The sequence below is a fragment of the Astyanax mexicanus genome, chromosome 14, assembly GCF_023375975.1.
Source record: "Astyanax mexicanus isolate ESR-SI-001 chromosome 14, AstMex3_surface, whole genome shotgun sequence".
NCBI lineage: Eukaryota > Metazoa > Chordata > Actinopteri > Characiformes > Acestrorhamphidae > Astyanax > Astyanax mexicanus.
Window position 1 is genome coordinate 30,508,661 of NC_064421.1, and position 22,799 is coordinate 30,531,459.

The window sequence follows — 22,799 nt, forward strand, 5'->3', positions numbered from 1 at the left end:
GCTTTTTCTATGTAAGTCTGTGCATATATAAAGTGCTGGATGCAGCACAGTTCCACAGAAATGTATATTTTTATTTTTTATTGTTATTTATGATCTGGATGCTGCTCCGGTGCTTGGCGAGGTGGTGTGTGTCGGGCCCGGCGTGGCCCGGTGCTTGCGGAGGTGACTGCAGAGATGCTGAGATGGGCTGTTTGAATGGAGGGCTTTGAGGGGCAGCAGATTATGACTTGCATGGCGTCCTCTCCCGGCTCGGGGGGAAATGAGCTGTTGACATTCTTCGGGGTCATCATCCGAGATAGCGGGCCAACCACCAGGATTTACCCGATAAACCCATCCAACTAGACCTTTATCCATTTCACTACGACTAGGAAAGGCGAGGCGAGACGGGGGCGCCACCGCCTCTGTGTACGTTTAAATATATATTTATTTATTTATTTATTTACTCATTCTTTCCTCTATTTCTCCCTCTCTCTCCGTGCCAAAGCCAGCGGCTTTCCGCCAGCCGAGGGGGGGCTGAAATGATATTTGCACACTTTCTGAGCAAACGTATGTCAACACGCTTTCAGACAGCTATTAAAGACCCAATCAGGAGCGGTGCGGGACTGCGGCGGGATTAGCTCAGTGTTTACTAACAGGCAACACGGTAAACGTGCTCCGCGTTGTTTGCTGTTGGAAACGTACGGCTGCAGTCGCACGGAAATCCTGCGTTTGCAGTGCGGCAGGTGCTGAGTAGGACTTTAAATTGAGTAGTTCAGCACAATTGAAGCGTACAGTGTTCCTACAGTACGGACAGAAGTATTGAGACATCTCCTACCTTCTTTGTTCATAGTTTCTTCTGAAATCAAGGGTATTAAAATTAAAAAGAAGTTTATCCTGCTTTTGATGGAGTAACTGTCTCTACTGTATAGAAAATGCTTCCAACATCATCTCAAAGAACACAGTACCACTGCTCCACAGCTCAGTGCTGAGGTTGCTGCAAGGCTTTAGCCTGATGCCTACGATGCCTATAGGTTCATGTTTTATCTGCTACAGAAAGTTCTATTTCATTGGCAGTACTTCTAAACTACAAGGAGAAGATCAGATCTGTGTGTGTGTACATTTGCACATACAGGGGTTGGACAATATAAACTGAAACACCTGGTTTTAGACCACAATAATTTATTGTCTCGACGGACAGTTCTGGTGGAAACTGGTGAGTTGAGGTGCACACTGAATTCTGCCGTGATTTGGGCAGCCGTGGTTTTATGTTTTTTTTGGATACAATCTGGGTTAGCACCCAAACATCCCTTTCAGACAGCTTCCTCTTGCGTCCACAGTTAATCCTGTTGGATGTGGTTCGTCCTTCTTGGTGGTATGCTGACATTACCCTGGATACCGTGGCTCTTGATACATCACAAAGACTTGCTGTCTTGGTCACAGATGTGCCAGCAAGACGTGCACCAACAATTTGTCCTCTTTTGAATTCTGGTATGTCACCCATAATGTTGTGTGCATTGCAATATATTGAGCAAAACTGTGCTCTTAAGCCAGGCGGACACTGTGCGATTTTTTTAATCGGATGCGTTCTGGAGAGCTCAAACTGCACGTTTGAATCGTTTGTCGTGTATGAACAACGCCTGCGATTCATCTGCACACACTGTACGGTCCGACTGACCTGCTGCGACGGGGGAGCTTACACTGCACGTCTAAACGCAGCCCGTAGGCGGAGCTTTCTTTGCGTACAAACTCTCGCTTCAACACAACGCCTTGCAAAAGAAAGCGCTTAGCTTTACTTATTTGTGCCCTGTTGTGCGCTGAAAGTCCACGGAAGAGACGTACATGGACTCGCAGGTGGCTGAGGCGACGTGGACTCTACGGGTTGTCCGTTTTACAGAAGGAGAGCGCATAGAAAAATGACTGCGCGTCAGGCTGCGAAAGAAACACCAGCAGCTTAAATAAAATAAAATAATTTGATGTTTTATTCTGTTTATTGTTTATGTAAAAACTGGTTTTGAAACACTGAATATTAAACAATTAATCGGTTATTCACACTGGGTAGGGACCCTCATTTACAGTGCCGCTGAGCATTAACAGTTTAAAAGGGATTTAAAAAATATATAAAAAATAGAAATAAAAACTGACATTTATTATAGACGAATAAAATATATACGTAAAAAAGGAAAAATAGGACCTTAAAAAAAGATAATAAAAATTGACATAAAAGGTAAAAAATTTATATCTTATGAAGATATATATTTAAGGATTTGATTAATAAAAGAATAAAAATAATTAAAATGAATAAATAAAAAATATAAAATATAAACTCATAAAAAATTCGTTTAAAATAACCCAGGCTTTCTGCAGATTAATCAAAGTTTCAGTTAGTTTCAGTTTCAAATCATGAAAACAGCTCACCAAAACCTCAAACTATTCTTTATATTTGACAATATTTACTACAGGTCCTTTGCTTGTACTTACAGGCCCTTACTTATTTTTATTCAACTGAACTGAGTTTCTGTAGCCTCGCGCTGAATTCAGCTCCGCGCTGCGAAAGAGAGCGAGAGAGAGGCGCAGCGCATTTTGTCTGATTTATCTTGAATAATTATCAGTACATTTATTAGCTTTAGTAAGTTTAATAGCACTAATTTTACTACACTTCTCCGACCTTATTTATTAAAACGTTTATTTTAGAAGACAGAGGTTATTATGCGGGCAATGCCGCGCGCAATGCCACGCGCTGCGCTAAGCTGGCTTTGCGTGGCTAATATTCTTGAGCACTGGACGAGATTTTAATTAATAAATTAACATATTTATAATTTTAATAAATTTGCCCTGGCGAAAAGAAACGAATAATAAAATATAGCTTTATATTTCTGTGCATGTTTTAAGTTTTATATAATTGACGGGCAGCATCAGAGGCTGACAATGTGCTTTATTTTTCAGATATAATAGCAAAGTGAAATAAAATAAATTTATGTTTGTCAAAGATATTTTCTCTTTTAATTTTTCTTTTCAAAAACTCCAGCTATTGACTGAGAATAAGCATCTGTTGAAATTCTTAAACAGCAGAATGCCTGTGTCTGCTATATTAAGCTATAAGTCTGTGTACCGAACATAAATATAAATCCTTATAACTGACAGAAATAAATATGACTAATAATTATATATAGTTACTGTGCAGATGTTTGGGAAAACAGGTCGTGACGTTAAGAAATCGGCCCGCAAAACAGCTCACACTGTGAGACAAGCGACCAAAATTTCTGGCATGTCAGAAATCCCTGGTCGCGTCCGACTGCTCATTCGCAGCTCCTATGGGCAATTAATCGGACATCGCTTCCCCTCTCACACTGCACGACAAACGACGCACGATCAAGCTAAAATTCGGCCCGATCATGAAATTCAGTCGCATCCGACCAGATCGGGCTTAAAATCGGGCTAAAATCGCACAGTGTCCGCCTGGCTTTACCCTGCTAATTAAACCTTCACACTCTGCTCTTACTGGTGCAATAATGTGCAATTAATGAAGATTGGCCACCAGGCTGCTCCAATTTAGCCATGAAAGCTCCCACACTAAAATGACAGGTGTTTCCAACTTTACCAACTTAATTTGATCTCAGTCACACATTTCTATTTAAATTAGTGCTGTTATCAGCAGGTAATACACTGTAAGCGAATCTCTACTTGTTTAACGCCACATACAGGTATCCTAGCAACGATGCAGTGCTTACAAGCCAAACAGCGCAGCTACAAACAAAGCAGCATAGGAACTATTTTAACTAACATAGTATTTTTTTCTCGTCCTCTTTAACTCAGTTTTTCAATAAACAGCAATAATGGAACTGTGCTATTATCACAGCCTGCTAAAGTTGGCTGAGGTTCAATTGTGATCGGAGTGAGTGAGTGTACACTCAGAATAATACATTGGGAGTGATGTTGGAGTTATTTTTTGACCATCAATTAAGTAGAAGTAGAAGTTAAGCTGGTATAGTGTTTTTTATTCTGTGTCCAAATGCTTGTGGACACCTTTTCCAATGAATGGAATCAGCTGTTCTATTCTATTTCACCTGCTGTTGACAAAGATCAAAAGTTGCAAATAATCACTGTAGTGTAGATGTATTGCCAAATAGAATAGAACTGACTCTGTTGGCATACTGCCTGAAGATGTGTGCTCCATTTAGTACCACGTACCACAGCTTTTGTGGTTGCTCTCAAGATTGGATGCTCTTGTGGCTGAATACAATCAAATCCTCCAGTAGAAAGACTTAAAAGACTTCCCTGGATAATAAAGACAATACCCTTTATTTTGGAAGACACAGTGGATGAGTTGGTGTCCCAATACTTTCGTCCATATAGTGTTATGCTAGGTGTAGCTTAGCCATATCCATAGCCATAGCTATTCCCTGTGTGAAGCACGTGAAGACCTCGTCTGATGACGTTTGGAGGTTTTTTTTTTTTTTTTTTTTTTTTTTTTTTTTAAGAAAAGTATTTTTTTCCCATAATTCTCTTGTGTAACCTGGGGCTAGCACAGTTCCCCCCGCTGTGCGGTAGACCCGGCAGAAAGACAAAAGCACAATGAAACAGAGAGCTTACCACCAACCGCTCACGCCGGAGCTCTAGAGTAGGCCCGCTATACATCCCGGCCTCTCCAATTCTGTCCCAATGCTAATGAGCCGGCTCTGATCTTTCCTCTGCTTCCCGTGTTTTCAACATCTTCAAGGACCACATGGCGCTAGCAAAATAAAGACAACTAAATGAGAATTTTTAACGCTTTTTGTGTCGGCTACTCCGGAGCCTTTCAGCCGGCTCACTCATTTAATCTTCCCTCCGAGGAAGAAAGGAGGGGAAAAATAGAAGAAAAGAAAAAAGGTAAAATGTGCAACAAGGAGTTGGAGATGGTGGAGCGGAGGGGGAAGGGAAGGAGGGAGAGAGAGAGAGAGAGAGAGAGAGAGAGAGAGAGTCGGTTCAGTGCTAGAAGAGAAGAAGGGAAGGGATTTGAGGATTGAGAATTGAGGTGTTTCTAACTTTTCGTAGCTTTCTGCTGGAGAATTAAAGCGATCTCTCAATCGTAAACATTGAGACGTCAGCCGGAGTCGTGCCGAAAAAGGGAAATGGCCGTATCGCGTTTCCCAGGCCGACTTTTCCCAGAGCTCCATAATATCACTGACACGTCCCGCACACCGTCCACTTGAAAGCTCCCAAACAAGGCCTGGAGATAAAGGGTGAAAGAAGGGCCCGGGCTCGGGCCGGATCCCCCGCCGGCCGCTCGGCCTCTCTCTTTAATAGCGGCGGTCTCTGTAAAAGCCACTGGGAAGTACCTCACATTAGCTCTGAGGATCACTAGTTAATAGGATGATGTCTTTTAGCTTTTGTTATGAGATTATTAACCGGGATAGGTTTCTGTTCTCATCCCGGCCACGACTTGAAGAGAGAGCCTGTTGAGCACAAGTGCTGAAACGCGGCGTCCCCCCGCATTGTCCCGGTCCTTTTAATGAAACACCTATTTCTGAGGGCTTCACCAGGTGATCTTTCTTTTAGCCCTCTCTCATCTGCCACTCGTGTAATATTAATTACCTGAAGTGTCCTGCTTTTTTCCCCCCAGAGACCCTTCAGTCCAGACGGCCGGAGTGGAGAGGAGAGGAGAGGAGAATGAAATGATAGTAATAGTCCACGTCAGAAAGAGAGCAGAAGAATAGGATCTTCTGAAAAACCCAGAGAGGCTGGTTTTTAAAGACCTGCGACTTTGTGGCGCTTTTGTACGAGTTGCTTATTTTGTAAAATTTTATTCAGCGTGTTTTACGTCCGCGTGTTTAATAGGCTGTTGCGTTTCAGAAGCTGATATAAAGTTCTGTTGGTAGCTTCAGAAATATGGTCAGTACTGTTCAGAAATTTAGAGATAATTCACAAAATTGAGGAAGCAGTACTTTGTGGTGCTTTCATACTTTTTACATTTCATTCATTACAAGTTGACATTTTTAATCAAACTCTTCACTGTGCACTATAAACAGTATTCAAATCATGGTAACACTTTACACTAAGGGGCACAAATAACAGACCTTACGACACTATTATAAGAAACATTGTTTAATAGTTTAAAAATAATGTCTCAACTAATTATTAATTAGTCCTAGTTACTACATAATTAAACGATACTAAATTCTAATGCTTATTAACGTCAATAACAATAATGAATTAAGACGTTACAGCTCTGAATAAAAAAATTCTGAAAAAGTTTCTCTGATTTTGCTGTTTATAGATATATGTTTGAGTAAAATGAACATTAATAAAACATGGTTTTATTCTATAAACTACGGACATTTCTCCCAAATTCCAAATAAAATCTTGTCATTTAGAGCATTTATTGGCAGAAAATGAGAAATGGCTGAAATAACAAAAAAGATGCAGAACTTTCAGACCCTCAAATAATACAAAGAAAACAAGTTCATATTCACAAAGCTTTAAGAGTTCATATATATCAATATTTGGAGGAATAACCCTGTTTTTTAATCATAGTTTTCAGGCATCTTGGCATGTTCTCCTCCACCAGTCTTACACACTGCTTTTGGATAACTTTATGCCTTCACTCCTGGTGCAAAAAATCAAGCAGTTCAGCTTGGTTCAATGGCTTGGGTTCATCCATCTTCCTCTTGATTATATTCCAGAGGTTTTTAATTTGGTAAAATCAAAGAAAAACTTAATTTTTAGGTGGTCTCTTATTTTCCCCAGAGCTATAGTTTGATTAATATTGTATTAACTACTGATTACTGATTAAATGTCTTGTGCTAAATTATGAGGCTCATATAGAACCATATAATCACTTGAGCATATTTTCTTTGTTTAGGGGCTAGGTGGAAAATGGCAACCCTGCTTTTTGATTATTTTATTCGGAATTGCTAAAAAAAAAAAAAAAAGTAGAAATGAATCAGGCTATGAAAATATGTTGAGTTATTGACCCTCATGATATTATTGATGTTTAACTATACTTTTTTTCCATAATCAATGTTTAAACCAGTGTAATATTTACCATGCTATTAAAAGCTTTCGAGCATCTGATCTGATTGAACGATACAAGCATGGGTGCAAACTCTGGTAAGATTTGTGTTGGACATGGCAACCCGATTTCTGATTTTATGTAAGGGTATTTAACAGGGTTTATGTTTATCATAAGCAAATTCTTTATCATTCAGCAAATTCACTCTATTAGTTAATAAAAACAGAATCATCTCTAAACTGAATTTGTATCAGAAAATGCACAAGGTTATTAATACTAATGCCAGATTTGGTGCCTTAATTTCATACATTTTAAAGTGTGATTAGCATTTTTAGACTTTTTGCCCTATAATCAGTGTTTTATTCTCTTCAGGCTTCGTTTTGAACGATGTAGACTTTTTTGGGGTGGTTGTTCAGTTTATCACATTCCTTATTATAGAGGTACTGTTAGATATTAGTAATGTTTCGCAGATCAGGAGGTAAAAAGTCAGGAAATGATCAGAAACAGCATCCATGTGCTGAATACGTACAATAACATACTGGATAGTATTCATCCTGATCATAATACTGCTTGTATTTGTGTCTTAATATTGATATTTGACCTTTTATTAGATCAGATCAGAAATTATGTGATTATTTTCGCTGTTGTTTGGCTTTAAATGCATGAATACAGTGCAGTGTAATGTACTATAACACTGAAGTCTAAATCAGATAAAAAATCTGTTTTTTTTTTACTTTTTGATATATAATACAGCTCTGAAAAAAGAGACCACTTAAAAATGATAATTGTCTTTTATTTTACCAAATTGAAAACCTCTGAAATATAATCAAGAGGAAGATGGATGATCACAAGCCATCAAATCAAGCTGAACTGCTTGAATTTGTTGCACCAGAAGTGGCATAAAGTTATCCACAAGCAGTGTGTAAGACTGGTGGAGGAGAACATGCCAAGCTGCATGAAAACTGTGATTAAAAACCAGGGTTATTCCACCAAATATTGATTTTTGAACTTTAAAAACTGAATATAAACTTGTTTTCTTTGCATTATTTGAGGTCTGAAAGCTCTGCATCTTTTTTGTTATTTCAGCCATTTCTCATTTCCTGCAAATAAATGCTCTAAATGTTTGGAGCATATTTTTATTTGGAATTTGGGAGAAATTAAGTCCGTAGTTTATAGAATAAAACAACAATGTTCATTTTATTCAAACATATACCTATAAATAGCGGTCAATTTGATTTTCAGAGCTGTATATGATCTGAATCTGACAGATGATTTTTATATTGTAACAAATTTTTCATATACTCACTATTAGTCAAAAAAGTGATTAATATTCATAATAATATTCATGTTTAATTATACATTTATTTCCATAATCAGTGTTACATTTGATGTTATTTTCACCGTTATTTTCATTTTAGACTTAAAATCTTTCGAGGATCTTATTAAAAGCTAGAAGCACAGATGTAAATTCTGGTAGGGCTTGTGTGGGACATGGCAACCTGATTTTTGATTTCATGTAAGGTAATTTTGCAGGGTTTATGTATTTTAATAAGCTAATTTGTTTTTTTTTACTTGTATTTCCAGTGTTTTGTTTCACTCTTTTTGATATAATATGAATTTGGCAGTTGATTTTTTATATTGTTTTAGAGTTTCATGATGAATGGACCAATAGGGATGCTCTAAAAAGTATTCATTTAAATGAAGAGTTTTTTTTTGCCCAACACTTACAGTATATATTTTTTCTCACTGATTGGTTGATGAGATCTAGAGTCCTGTATGCTTTACTCCAGTCTGTGATGCAGTTTATGCCTCAATACTAAACACACATCATTATTTGACCTTCTGCTCCCCTCTCACATTGCAGCTTTCATCCGTACGTCTGTGCGTCTGTCCGTCTCTGTGCATCTCTTTAATATTAGGTGAGCGCTGCGTTGGCGTGGCAATGGCGGTGAGCAGCGTAAGCGGCGGGGTTGTAATGTAAACTGTCTGTCCAGGCCGTTGTGCTGGTAGTCAGGGTGAGATAGTGGCCGGGGCCGCCCAGGGATTAAGGCTAGAGGTGCAGCCCCGGCCGGCCGATAGTCTGTCAGGCCCTGATAATGTTTATTGATTAAAAAACACGCAGTTTAATAGAGTGGGGGGTTGTGGACAGAGATGGACGTATTTGTGATTGCTGGAGGTTGACGGACAGAGCTGGACTAAAATTCATATTGCCTTCTTCTTCTGCTCCGTGACAAATGCGCATTACTGTCGCTGTGGAGCATCTCCCAGACAGGGACTTTTATTTTAGAACTATACAGCTCTAGTACATAAACTCATGCATTATAATGTAGAATGCAGCTCATGTTTAACAGGTCATTTCATGGAGAGCATTTCAGTAGGGCAGTATATGGTTTCAACTGGTAAAAAGAAGCAAACAAAAAAAAGCTAAAAAACTATATATATATATACAACTCTGGAAAAAATTAAGAGACCACTTCAGTTTCTGAAACAGTTTCTCCAATTTTGCCATTTTTTAGGTATATGTTTGAATAAAATGAACATTGTTGTTTTATTCTATAAACTACAGCCAACATTTCTCCCAAATTCTGATTTCCAAATAAAAATTTGTAATTTAGAGCATTTATTTGCACAAAATGAGAAATGTCTGAAATAACAAAAAAGATGCAGAGCTTTTAGACCTCAAATAAGGCAAAGAAATCAATATTTGGTTAAATAACCCTGGTTTTAATCACAGTTTTCATGCATCTTGGCATGTTTTCCTCCACCAGTCTTACACACTGCTTTTGGATAACTTTATGGCACTCCTGGTGCAACAAATTCAAGCAGTTCAGTTTGGTTTGATGGCTTGTGATCATCCATCTTCCTCTTGATTATATTCCAGAGGTTTTCAATTCTCAAAACTCATCATTTTTAAGTGCGCTATTAATTTTTTCCAGAGCTGTATATGCATACACATACAGTACCAGTCAAAAGTTTGGACACACCTCTTCTCATTCCTCATTAAGTGTGTTTTCTTTCTTATAATTATTTTTTTATGTGACATGTGACATGTGAAATGTGACATTTATTTAAACATAACATATTATTGCATGGCCTGCAAATAATTACTTTGCAATAATGGTACTAAAATAATATATCATGGATCTCATATATGTATATACAATGATGCTGAATGTGTACATATTTTTTAATTTATTTATATATATATATATACATATAATTACTTGGTTGACAGCAAATGGGCTCTGTATTGAACATAGCTGCTCGTGAATTACTGAGAGCAGAAAATGAAGGTTTGGGGATGAGTGAGGGTGAGAGGGTGAGAAACAGAAAGAGAGAGAGAGAGAGTGAGAGAAATCTATTATCAGTGAGGAGCTGTTTGTTTTACCCCTCCCGCGGTGGGGCTGGAGTGTGAGGCGTTGTGACGGTGCGCTGGGCTGTTTGCGGAGGGTGTGTTTGCGTTCTCGGCGGTGCTGAGACGGATGAGAGTGCGGGACGTATTAGAGCAAAGCCATATCTCCACTCAGCCTCTTTCTACACCCCCCCCACCCCCTCACACACACACACACACACACACACACACACGTTCAAACAATTACATGAAAGGATGGCATGATAACGGTGTATGTACAGCGCAGACTTTCCTCTCATTAAAAGCGACTTTGCCGGCGGTGCTGTCGGACGGCGGTGTCTCTCGCCACAGTTTAGAGGCGCTTATAGTTATGAATTCTTTCTTTTAAGCTGCAGAGCAAGCAAAGCACGGGTCAATAATACCAGCAGCCAATTGAAATCTGTGTGGTGGGGGATTGGAGCCTTGCTCAGGAATTAAACGCTGAGCGTTGGGTTAGCGCTGATATGTCGGCGTGATGTAATCCAGCTGGAGGAAACTTCCACAGCCTGTGCTGAGACCTGCAGATCCCTGTTCCTCCACTCACTACAGCTTCAGGACTGGGCTGGTGTGGTCAGATTGATTAAAGGGGTGAATTATTAGGGAGTGTATTTATTTAAAAAATAGAAATAAGCATCAATATGCATCAAAATACTAATGTATATTGTCGCTGTCCAATGAAAAACAAGCACAGGAGACTTTAAAGGAGAGAAATAAGGGTCTCCAAAGTAATTTTGGAGAATTTCTATTGGTCCATTCATCAAAAAAAAACTAAAATTAAATTGACACAGTATAAGGGACAGAGTTTTTTTTTTCTTAAATTATGTAGTAAACGAAAAATCGACAAAGATGTAGTTACTTATTTTTATTATTTTTATTATTATTCCAGAACACTTAAAACTACTACAACTTCTAATTTAACATTAATTAAAGAGTTAATACAACCTGCTGCTTTCTAATTTATGTAATTATTTTGCCAAAATGAATAAGCTTTTAAAAAGTTATTGCATTCTTTTTAAATTATAAACTATTAAATTATATATTGTTGATTATTTTTTCAGAGATGATACAAAATTAGTAAACATATATTTAAAAGCCATATAAAAAATATTAAACAATACACAGGCAGTAACAATTTAACTATGTAACAATGTGCTTAGCTTTCTATATATATATACAGCTCTGGATAATTTTTTTTAAAAAGACCACTTAAAAATGATGTTTTTTTTTTTTTTTTTTTTTTTTTTGCTATTATCTATTTTAAAACCTCTGCAATATAATCAAGTGGAAAATGGATGATCACAAGCTATGAAACCAAGCTGAACTGCTTGAATAAAGTTATCCAAAAGCAGTGTGTAAGACTGGTGGAGGAGAACATGTCAAGATGCATGCATGCAAATTATATAAATATGAAATTGTTTTCTTTGCATTATTTGAGGTCTGAAAGCTCAGCATTTTCTCATTTTCTGCAAATAAATGCTCTAAATGACAATATTTTTATTTGGAATTTGGGAGAAATGTTGTCTGTAGTTTATAGAATAAAACAACAATGTTCATTTTACTCAAACATTTAGCTATAAATAGCAAAACACTGATTCAGAAACTAAAGTGGTCTATTAATATATCTATATATTATTTATATATTATATATTTATACATAGTATATATTTATTATCATTGTTGACTGACAGTCTTTTCCGTTATCCGTATATTTTTAAATACAAATATACACATTTATATACATATATATTTATATATGGCAAAAATATATATATACATATATACTTTTTTTTTTTTTTTTTTTTTATAAAGGATTTCCACTGCAGCTCTCCCAGCCCTCTTTCTAACACTATTTTCTAAACCAATGATATGCCTTGTTGCTCTCTGGCTCTCCGCGGTCACTTTAAAGGAGGCCGATCCCCCTGATCAATAGCACGGAGAGTAAGAGGTTCGCGGTTAACCAGTTTGGCATAAATAAGTGAAAATGTGTTGTGTCCATTTTGAAGCCGGTGACGGGCCTCCTCAGCCACAATGGGCCGAGCTTTATCCCGAGATTAGGTATTGTGCCTAAAGCAAAACTACCTTCCTTCAGGCCGCCGCCGGCCTACTGCGGCCCTTTCATTTCACGCTAACAAGACTGCTCCATGCCGCACAGCCACTCCAAGTAATTAAATCAATCCTTTTGTACTTACCGCTCTCTCTCTCTCTCCTTTTCTCTTTCTCTCTCTCTCTACTGACGAACGGCATTCCGCTTATTGCCTTCATGCATATTCACACATATACACAGACGCCTTGCTGCTGACGGACCTTTTTTTAACGAGGTCCTGTGCAATCACACACTCACAACAATGTTCATCTTGTTCTTTTTTTTTTCTTTCTTATTCCCCTCTAAAACGTTCTAAAAACGATCTCTCGCTCTGATTTAAGCGCGACAGTGATGCGAGAGGGAGAGATGCGAGAGCTGCTTAACCCTGCCTAAAATAAATTGTTAAATAAAATGTTTTAAAGAAAAAAAGAAAAGGAAAAGAAAAGGGAAGAAAAGGAAAGTGAGCGAGTCGAGTCGAGTCAAAGCGAGGCAGCGGCGACGACGGCAGAGAAGTTGAGATGTGGCCCTTAAAACTCAGATAGACAAATTGGATTAGCTGCTATTGGATTAAACAAGAAAATGGTGGGATAAGAAATGAGAAGAGCTTGCTGTGATCACAGGATTTAATATATTTCTTTTCTTTTCCTTTTTCCTCTTCTTCTTAGTACCCCCCCCCCCTTTTTTTCCTCCTTCTTCTTCTTTTTCTTCCTCTTTTTCTTTAGTAAAGGAACCCAGCTCTTAGCAGGGCTCGCCACCAGATTCAGGATTAATTTGTAATTGTTCTCCATTCTTAATACTACTGAAAGATCGCTATCGCAATCAAACCGGGGAATTTATTTATTTCTTTTCATTTCTTTATTTCTCTTGTTTTTTTGGTATTAAACTAAGTGACGAGCTAAACAATCCCCTGTTGTGTTTTGTTTTTGTTTTTAGTATTTGATTGTTTTTTGATATGAGAACAAAACCGTAAAATCCAAATAATTAATTTTTAATTTGCCTTTAGATGAGTATATATTGAGTGTGCAAAACACACTAATTTACTATAATATTATAATACTAAATATTAAAATTCTTACAGTAAACTCTTGTTTATTTAGTTTTATACGTCCTACTATCCATCATGTTTTTTTTTATTATAATTGTTTGTATGATGAGATTATACAGTATTTTTAAAGCCTTAAACAATGACTTAATGTTGCAATATAATATAATATATTCAAAATAGATAGTTATACATTCTACAATACATCCTGTGTTTGTATTTGAATGATAAATTTACATTTACATATCATACACAGTGATTCACTGCAACACTCCAATACTGTAATGTTCTAATATATTAAATAACTAATGAATGAAATAATGTTTTTTATGCATCCTAAAAATATATATCCTGCTTCTCTTTACTTTATATTTATGGTGAGTTAATAAATAATAGGCAAGCTATAGACAGTGATTTGCTGCAATATTACAATTACAATATCATATTCAGAATAGATTATGTGTATTATGTGCATAAAGCAAATTATGTTATACGTCTTCATATACAGTAAAACACTGGAAGAACATCTTTTCTGCTGTTGCTTTATTCATCTCCATGTTTTGCTTCGTTTTTGGAAATACTGACCTCATTTGATAGTGTTGTGTTGGGTTTTATGGGGACTTTACAGCACGTGTGTGTGTGTGTGTGTGTGTGTGTGTGAGTTGATAATCAGTAAAGGATAGCAGGGAAAAGGCAGCAGAATGTGTACTATGAGGGGATTTCATTAATGCTATCTGGTTTGAATGTAACAGTGGCTGTGATGCTTATCTTAATCTTATTTGGCTATAGAGGCTAGTTCACCCAGACACGGCCGCGAGCCCCTCAGGCCCACCACACTAACGCACACGAGTGTGTTTCTGTGTGTGTGCGTGTGTGTGTGTGTGTGTGTGTGAGAGAGAGAGAGAGAGAGAGAGAGAGAGAGACAGAGAGAGAATGTGATTTTTTTTGCATGTGTATTGAGAGTCTATGTGTGTGTATATATAACATATTCGTGTATATATTGTGTGTGTGTTTGTGTGTTTGCTAGCGTGCTGTGGTGAATAGGGAAGGTCATTGGCAGTGATTAGGGAAAGATAGTGAAGAGTGTGTCGGCATTTTAAATCCCTTGTAAGGAGATAGAACGGAATTGTATTTTTCAGAGGAAAAAATCGATTGCCACAAAACTGTCGCATCAAGATTTACATGGAAGGGATGGGTATGTACTGTAAGAGTGTGTGTATGTGTGTGTGTGTGTGTGTGTGTGTGTGTGTACATGCATAAGTTTGGGCACTCCTCGTTTAATGAAGTGTTGTTCAATTAAGTCTAATCAAGTGAACAAATCCTCTAAACCAAAATACGTTTTTGTTTATGTATGAATATGAACTATTATATTGTAAGTAAAAAATGTGCCATATCTTTTACACACACTGTTTTTTTGTTTTTTTTTGTCAATATGTTGTCATCATTACCACGTTAACACATGCAGTTAATCTGGAAACATTAACGCACTATACTTTTTTTAACGCACATTATTCACGTGATAAAATTGACAGAGACTTGTGATACGTAGCAGTTTATAATATATCAACGCTTACTGCTAAGTTCAGAAGATATATTTTTATTTATGCTAAAGTTTATTCTCTCTCTCTCTCTCTCTGGCACACACTTGTGTGCTCATTCATGCACACACACACACACACACACACACAGCTAATGCATGTTTCCTTTTTTTTAAGTTGTCGAGTGTGGAATATGGAGCTACACTAGCGTTCATTTTCTCCATTTAAACTCAGTAACTCAACATTACGATATTCTAGTTTAATAATCATCAAAACTACCCTGAGATATTATAATACAGTCAAAGCTTAAAATTTTGATTAATCATGATTAATCACAGAATCCTATTGTGATTGTGAAGAAATTGACCTTTTCTTTTAATTGATTGACACCACTAGTTAAATTAGGAAGAGAACAGTACTTACTTACTTTAATGAGTGTAATTAAAGTATGCTAAAGTATATCTGTTGTAGAGAATATGTATTCATTTTAATGAAGAAAATCAAAAATGGCAGGGATGCCCAAACCTTTGCATAAGATTGGAGATATACTGTGTATACTATATACATATAAAGACACTTTTAAAAAAAAAAATACAGGCTTTTTACACTACAGTGACAAATTTGGCCATGTGTAAAATGTGTTTTTTTTCTTCTATGGAACTGTTCTATATTTTTAACATATTACAAGAAACATGGAACATACTTTAACATTTACTGTAATATTTGTGCAAAATTAAAATTCAGTATAAAGTTCAGTACATAAACAGCACTTAACAATTAAAACTTCAGCTATATATTACATACAATATACAGTTTGACCAGGGGTCTGCCAACTATTACACGTAACATATAACTGTACAAATTTAACTTCACATGCTCTACTGATGCTTTATTAATCATGATAACATTACTGGGCATAAAGCTACCATAGGTAATTTAATCCATTCAGTTCAGCATTAATAGTAATACAGCAATAGATTGTTGATTGTGTTAGTTGAAGTTAGTTAGAAGTAAATCAAATTAAATTTAAAAAAATATTTCAGCTAATTTTTCTATTGGTCTATTGATCAATAGAACAAATCAAATGGGTAAGGGTCAGAATGTCTGAACTCATTATATTTTATGTTAATTGACACTATTTAAGACACTATAAAACATTATTAAACATAATTTAAATGCTTCAAATCCTAATAATTAATGAAGACATTGTTAGTTAAAACTAGTTTTAATGATTGATTAATAATGGCTTAACTAGTGTTCTCAGTTCAAGTCGTAACTCTTTCTCATAAGTCGTAAGTTCTGCTGTTGTTATTATATGTTATTTATACTCACGTACTCTTATGACAAAATGTTACTGTGTATGTTACTGTAATAAATTAAATGATATTTTAAAATGAAAGTTCAATCAAGCAAAATAAATAAATAAATAAATTCATCAAAAATAAATATCAGAGCTTCTTACAAAATATCTGACTGATCCTCAGTCAAGGATCAAAGGTCAAGTCTGTGTAGCACTGTGATGTGTGAGTGTGAGTGTGTGTGTGTGTGTGTGTGTGTGTGTGTGTGTGTGTGGGAGACAAACTGAGGACTCTGAGAACTCTTTCTACTGTCTAGCTCACACTCACACACACACACACACTCTCACACCCGCCCCTGCTCTGGCTCCGGCCTCCGCGATGCGCCTCCTAATCCGCCGCTTCCGCACAATGTCACACAAGCTTAATATTACCATTTATTATTTGCTTGTTTCATTTGGCTGTGCGGAGCTACAATGACCTGTCACACAACACTTTATCCCTTCCGAGCCGCGCTATTTAAAAGTTGACTACGGTAATCCATTCCCAAATCCCAGCCCCTCCCCCCTCCTCCTCGCCCCCTTTCTCTCAGAGTCGTTGTCGTCGTCAAATAAAAAAATTACACACATCTGGTTCTGCCAGACATGAGAACAGCTCCCCCGGTGGAGGGCCGGAGCGGCTTTTTTATTATTTAATTTGATTTATTTATATAATTTTTTGTTGGTGACTGGCGAGGCCGTCTCCCCGCCGGGCCGCTGCCGGCTTTGTTGTGTCCGGCGGATTTGTGTCTCTCTCACATGACCGGCGTCTTGGTCACATGGTGCCCGGCTAGAAAAGAGAGGCGGAGGGAGCGAACAATCTCTCCACCACAGTTCCCAGACCAGCCTTGCACTTTCTCTAAAACCCCCATCACACTCACTGAGCACACACACACACACACGTTTGTTTTTTTACTTTATTAGGATGTCAGGAGTTTGTATTATATATTATGTTTCATATGTATTATTTATATGTAAGTACATACAAGTACATACAAGAATCACCTCTTCTCATTCGGTGCATTTTCTTTCTTTTTATAAATTTTTACATCATAAATCTAATACTGGAGACTATATTAAAGCTCTAGAGGAACAGTGTGTGTGTGTGTATAATATAACCCCCATTTTGTATTTGTTTCATATGTGTAGGGTTTTTGGAAATGCTGTGATTTATTTGTTTAGTTGGAAGCTATTCTATGATGTATTTATGTATTTGACCGCTCTAAGCCTCTGGGCCGTTGGGTCACACTGACCTCCATTCGTCTTTGATGGCACTGTCTATGCAGCGAATGCAAAAGAAGGTCATCCAAGAACATTCTAGCACCTTCCATTTCCCAGCATAATTCACCACCTCTGTGTAATCATTTGTTATTTCTTTTATTTAATTTTCACAAGAAAAAAAAAAACAAAAATTGTGAGCATTTTTTTTAATCAAAATCTACTTTTTACCCACAAAACTAATAACAATATTCATAAGTAATATGCATCTATTATTTTTTTCAAATTTAATATGTAAAAAATATTAGAGAACGTAGAGAAGCTGTAGAGGAGCACATAGAGGGGAAAGTAGAGAAACTGTAGAAGAGCACATACAGGGGAATGAAGAGAAGCTGTAGTGGAGCACATAGAGGGGAACGTAGAGAAGCTGTACAGGAGCACATACAGGGGAATGAAGAGAAGCTGTAGTGGAGCACATAGAGGGGAACGTAGAGAAGCTGTACAGGAGCACATACAGGGGAACGAAGAGAAGCTGTAGTGGAGCACATAGAGGGGAAAGTAGAGAAGCTGTACAGAAGCACATACAGGGGAACGAAGAGAAGCTGTAGTGGAGCACATACAGGGGAAAGTAGAGAAGCTGTAGTGGAGCACATAGAGGGGAAAGTAGAGAAGCTGTACAGAAGCACATACAGGGGAACGAAGAGAAGCTGTAGTGGAGCACATAGAGGGGAAAGTAGAGAAGCTGTACAGAAGCACATACAGGGGAACGAAGAGAAGCTGTAGTGGAGCACATACAGGGGAAAGTAGAGAAGCTGTAGTGGAGCACATAGAGGGGAAAGTAGAGAAGTTGTACAGGAGCACATACAGGGGAAAGTAGAGAAGCTGTATAGGAGCACAGAGGGGAACGTAGAGGAGCTGTAGAGGAGCACATAGAGGAGAACGTAGAGAAGCTGTAGAGGAGCACATAGAGGGGAAAGTAGAGAAACTGTAGAGGAGCACATACAGGGGAACGTAGAGGAGCTGTAGTGGAGCACATAGAGGGGAAAGTAGAGAAGCTGTACAGGAGCACATACAGGGGAAAGTAGAGAAGCTGTAGAGGAGCACATGGAGGGGAGCGTAGAGGAGCTGTAGAGGAGCACATGGAGGGGAGCGTAGAGAAGCTGTTGAGAAGCACATGGAGGGGAAAGTAGAGAAGCTGTAGAGGAGCACATGGAGGGGAGCATAGAGGAGCTGTAGAGGAGCACATGGAGGGGAAAGTAGAGAAGCTGTAGAGGAGCACATGGAGGGGAGCGTAGAGGAGCACATGGAGGGGAGCACATGGAGGGGAACGTAGAGAAGCTGTAGAGGAGCACATGGAGGGGAAAGTAGAGAAGCTGTAGAGGAGCACATGGAGGGGATCGTAGAGGAGCTGTAGAGGAGCACATGGAGGGGAAAGTAGAGAAACTGTTGAGAAGCACGTAAAAGGGGAACATAGAGAATCTGTAGAGAAGCACAGAGCACGTAGAAAAGGACATAGAGGAACAGAAAAGGCACGTAGAAAGGAACATAGAGGAGCACATGGAGAGTTCCATAGAAAAGGCCTCATCACATCCACCTCTTCAGCTCCAGCTCCAGCCGAGAGCCGGGCTTTAGTCAGTTTTAACAGATAACAGCCTTCTAAACAGCGAAGCTCTGAAACTTGTGTTTGGACTCTAATGCTGCTGTTGATGCCGTCAGGTGGAGGCAGGTATCAGAGAGGTAGTGAGTAGAGAAGGTGATTACATAAGCTTAAGGGATCTTTCATCTTTTCTCCACTTTCATCCCTCCTTCAAAGAAATAATTAGTGTCGCCGAAATGCTCAGAGTGGTGACGGCGGTCCCACGCCTCCAACCCACTTAACTCATTCAGCCGTCACCTCCCGCCTGCCAGCCATTACCCATTAACTCTGCAGAGTCAGGTCAGGTGGTGCTGGTGCTTTATGAAGAGTTACATCATCATCATCATCATCACGGCGTGTAAACGTGTAGCTGAATCCAGATTTAATGATCAGAGCTGTTGAATAATTGAGGACTGTGGGGATTTTTTTTCCTCAATCCTTATTTTCTTTAACGAATGACCAGGTGTAGCTATATATATATATATATGTATAAAAAGCATACACTGAATGGACAAAAGTGTATGTATGTAGTGAATAAGCCAGTGTCTCAATACTTCTGTCCATGTATTGTGTGGAATATAAATAGCATCTAAAAAAAAAGTCACCCTTGTTTTTTAATGTGAATCTCTTTTGTAATTTTTACTAATCTTGTGTTTTATGATAAAATGAGTTGGACATTGACTTCCTTAAAAAAAAGTTGTTTTTCCTTTCTCCTGTAAAGTGTAAAGACATTTTGAATGCATGTCCATATACAATCAGATGCATTTACAGTCTTAGGAACAAATTGTGCACTATTGATTAAATTACATGTGCGTCTCTTTAAAATAAGGCTTGTGTCATGGTGGCCAGACACACAACATGACATAAACAGATACCAAACACACAGTTTATTTATAAAGGGCTCACATTTACAGGCAAAGTCTGCATACCAGGGACAGAGCAGGCCAAAGAGGTCATACACTGGAAATAAAAAAAAAACGTGTCTGAAACAAAAGAGCAAAAACAAATGAAACGCAAGGTAGAAGAGCTAGAATCCAGATAGAATATCAGGCCACAAGCAACAGAAACAAGAGGGTGTTTATACAACCAGGACCAGGTGTCTGTAATCAGAAGCTCGGTGAGTTAGAACGCCGAAGCTTCTCTTGATCACCAATGTCCGGGAGGTCTAGTGTTGGTGCATTCTGGGAGTTGTAGTCTTCGGTGTGTGTAATAGAGTTCGTGGCAGGCAGACTGACAATGTCAGGACTAACAGCTCTTTTATAAAGGATTTAAAAATAGTTTATAAATTAGTTTTTATTAAGGGTTATTAATTAAGCTGTAAATACATTAAACACATATACATAGAAAGGGCAACAGTAATGACCTGTCGTTTGCCAAGTCGTGATTGCATATTCATTTATACGTTTAATATATCAAGCCTCAAGTCTTCCTGGATGCTTAGTCAGTATGAAAACTTTTAATGAAAGTTAAAACAAGAAGATTTTATTCCATAAAAAGTCATTTTAGAGCATTTCTCTTGGTCCAATTCACAAATAGTTAAAAGTAGCTACATTTGTGTAGAAATATAGCAAATATAGTACACATATAGTACATAATATTCAGTATATTTAAGCACAATGAGGCATTATTGTTTATAATTTTCTTTTTTGATAATTGGTTTTATAGCAGCTGAAATTCACATAAATTACACTCTCTGGCATGGTAGCAGTCAAAAGTTTAGAGAGTGAGCCATGTCCTTCATGTACTACCAGCACTACAAACCCACCAACTCACTCAGCTGGATTTAGGGTGTGTCTGTGTTTCTTTGTTATCGAGAGGGCACCAAAAATACACCTTGTGAAGCTCTTAATTAACCATGGGTACAATAAACCAGTCAGTGTGTCACTTGCCATTCCTTTAAGAACCAGGTGAGCTCTGACTTTGGCACGTTCGTATCATAACAGCGCAGCACTTTGCGTGTCTCAGCAGAGGAAAGTGACCTGCTTGTTCACGCTCAAAAAAAAAAAGCTGCTTTTTTATAGGATTGGGTGGGTGACTGTTGACTGACTGTTGTCAGGGTTTTAATCACTCATTGGCGCTCCTGTGTTTTCTGCCACCAAGATAGCAATACACCAGATATTTACCTGAACACACAACATTTAAAGATCAACACTCAGATCAGTTTAGATATTTTAACCTAAACTCCAGTGCTATTTTAATATGGTGTGGGAGCAAGGCGACTGTAGGTGTGGTGTAGGGTAGCAATGAGCATCGCGGCCAGCCTTGTGCAGGGTTTAAGATAGGGCCCTCAGTGCTATTGATGTTTACCATCTGTAAATCAGTCATTATCTCCAGCCTGGCGTGACCTGCGGTGTGGGCGTGGCTTTATCTGCGGCTCCTCCCCTCAGTGAAAGTTTGGCACCTGCTTTAAGGTGTTTTTCCTTTTCTTTTTTTATTTGTATTTCTTTTTTTTAGACCATAAGGCTTCATACGTATTCCGTCTCCAGTTTGGAGGGTGTTAGTGAGCGGCGGTGGTTCCTGAAGCAGCACAAAGTCTCTGGAGCTCAGTGTTAATCCCAGCCAGTGTGGGAACATAACCAGTCGCCCGTAATCCAGCCACCTAATCCAGCGCCGTCTCTGTTTTATTGACAATGGCAGCGTCTTGTGAAGTGTCTAATATGTTGCCACTGAACACGCTTCTGTCCGGCTTCCTAACTTGCGTGTCAATCTGTGTGGCTGAGAAAAAGCCTGTGGGCTAATCTCATTTGATGCACTTCGCTCGGGGGGGTGAGGTTTGAGGAAAGTGCTGAAGTTTAACTGTGCTGGAGAAAGTAAAGCAGGAGTTTTGTGTGTTTTTTTTTATTTAAAAAAACAAAAGACAGCAAGAAATCCTCAATCCTAAAACTCTGCAGCCTTAGAACATTAGAGTAGACCATAAGGGTGACTGGCCTCTCTAATCTACTCATTTTTCCACTTTTTCTTAATAAACTGAGGAGCTTAAGAAAGAACCGCCTTAAACAATAAGGCCTAAGGCCACGCTTTTTATCCTTTTGTTGTGATGTCAGATCTCAACAGGTGTTTAAACCTCCTATAGACTGTCTAAGTGTTGGAACAGTCATCAGAAAGTCGTAGAAGCAGTTTCCCACACAGTTACAGAACCAGTGGTGGTACTCAAAGCATCCCAGGGTGGTACACTAACTAGATAACCTAAAAGAAAATTAATCTGTTTGCAATAATATTAATATTCAAGACTAAAATCTATAGTTTCCACCTGTAAGTTTCCTAATATTACATTAGTTAGTGAAAAAATATGTTTGCTAAAACATAATGTGGAAAAAAAAGAATCACAAAAAGATCACAAAGGCTAACAAAGAAATAAAATGTAATAAAAATATATATATATATTTTGTAAAGAAATATATATATATTTTGTAAAGAAAGAAAGGTTATTTTACAGAATCATTTTTTAAGAATTTAGAATCCTGTGATGCATTTTTTTACAGTATATTATATGTATAAAATCTGAATTGAAATATTGTCATTTAGAGCATTTATTTGCAGAAAATGAGAAATGGCTGAAATAACAAAAAAGATGCAGAGCTTTCAGACCTC

General features: G+C 37.9%; 1 protein-coding gene across 6 annotated transcripts in view; it reads left to right on the forward strand.

Moving 5' to 3' along the window:
• ehbp1 (EH domain binding protein 1) overlaps positions 1-22,799 on the forward strand; it is a 248,288-nt gene that overhangs the window by 205,961 nt on the left and 19,528 nt on the right. The window lies entirely within an intron of this gene.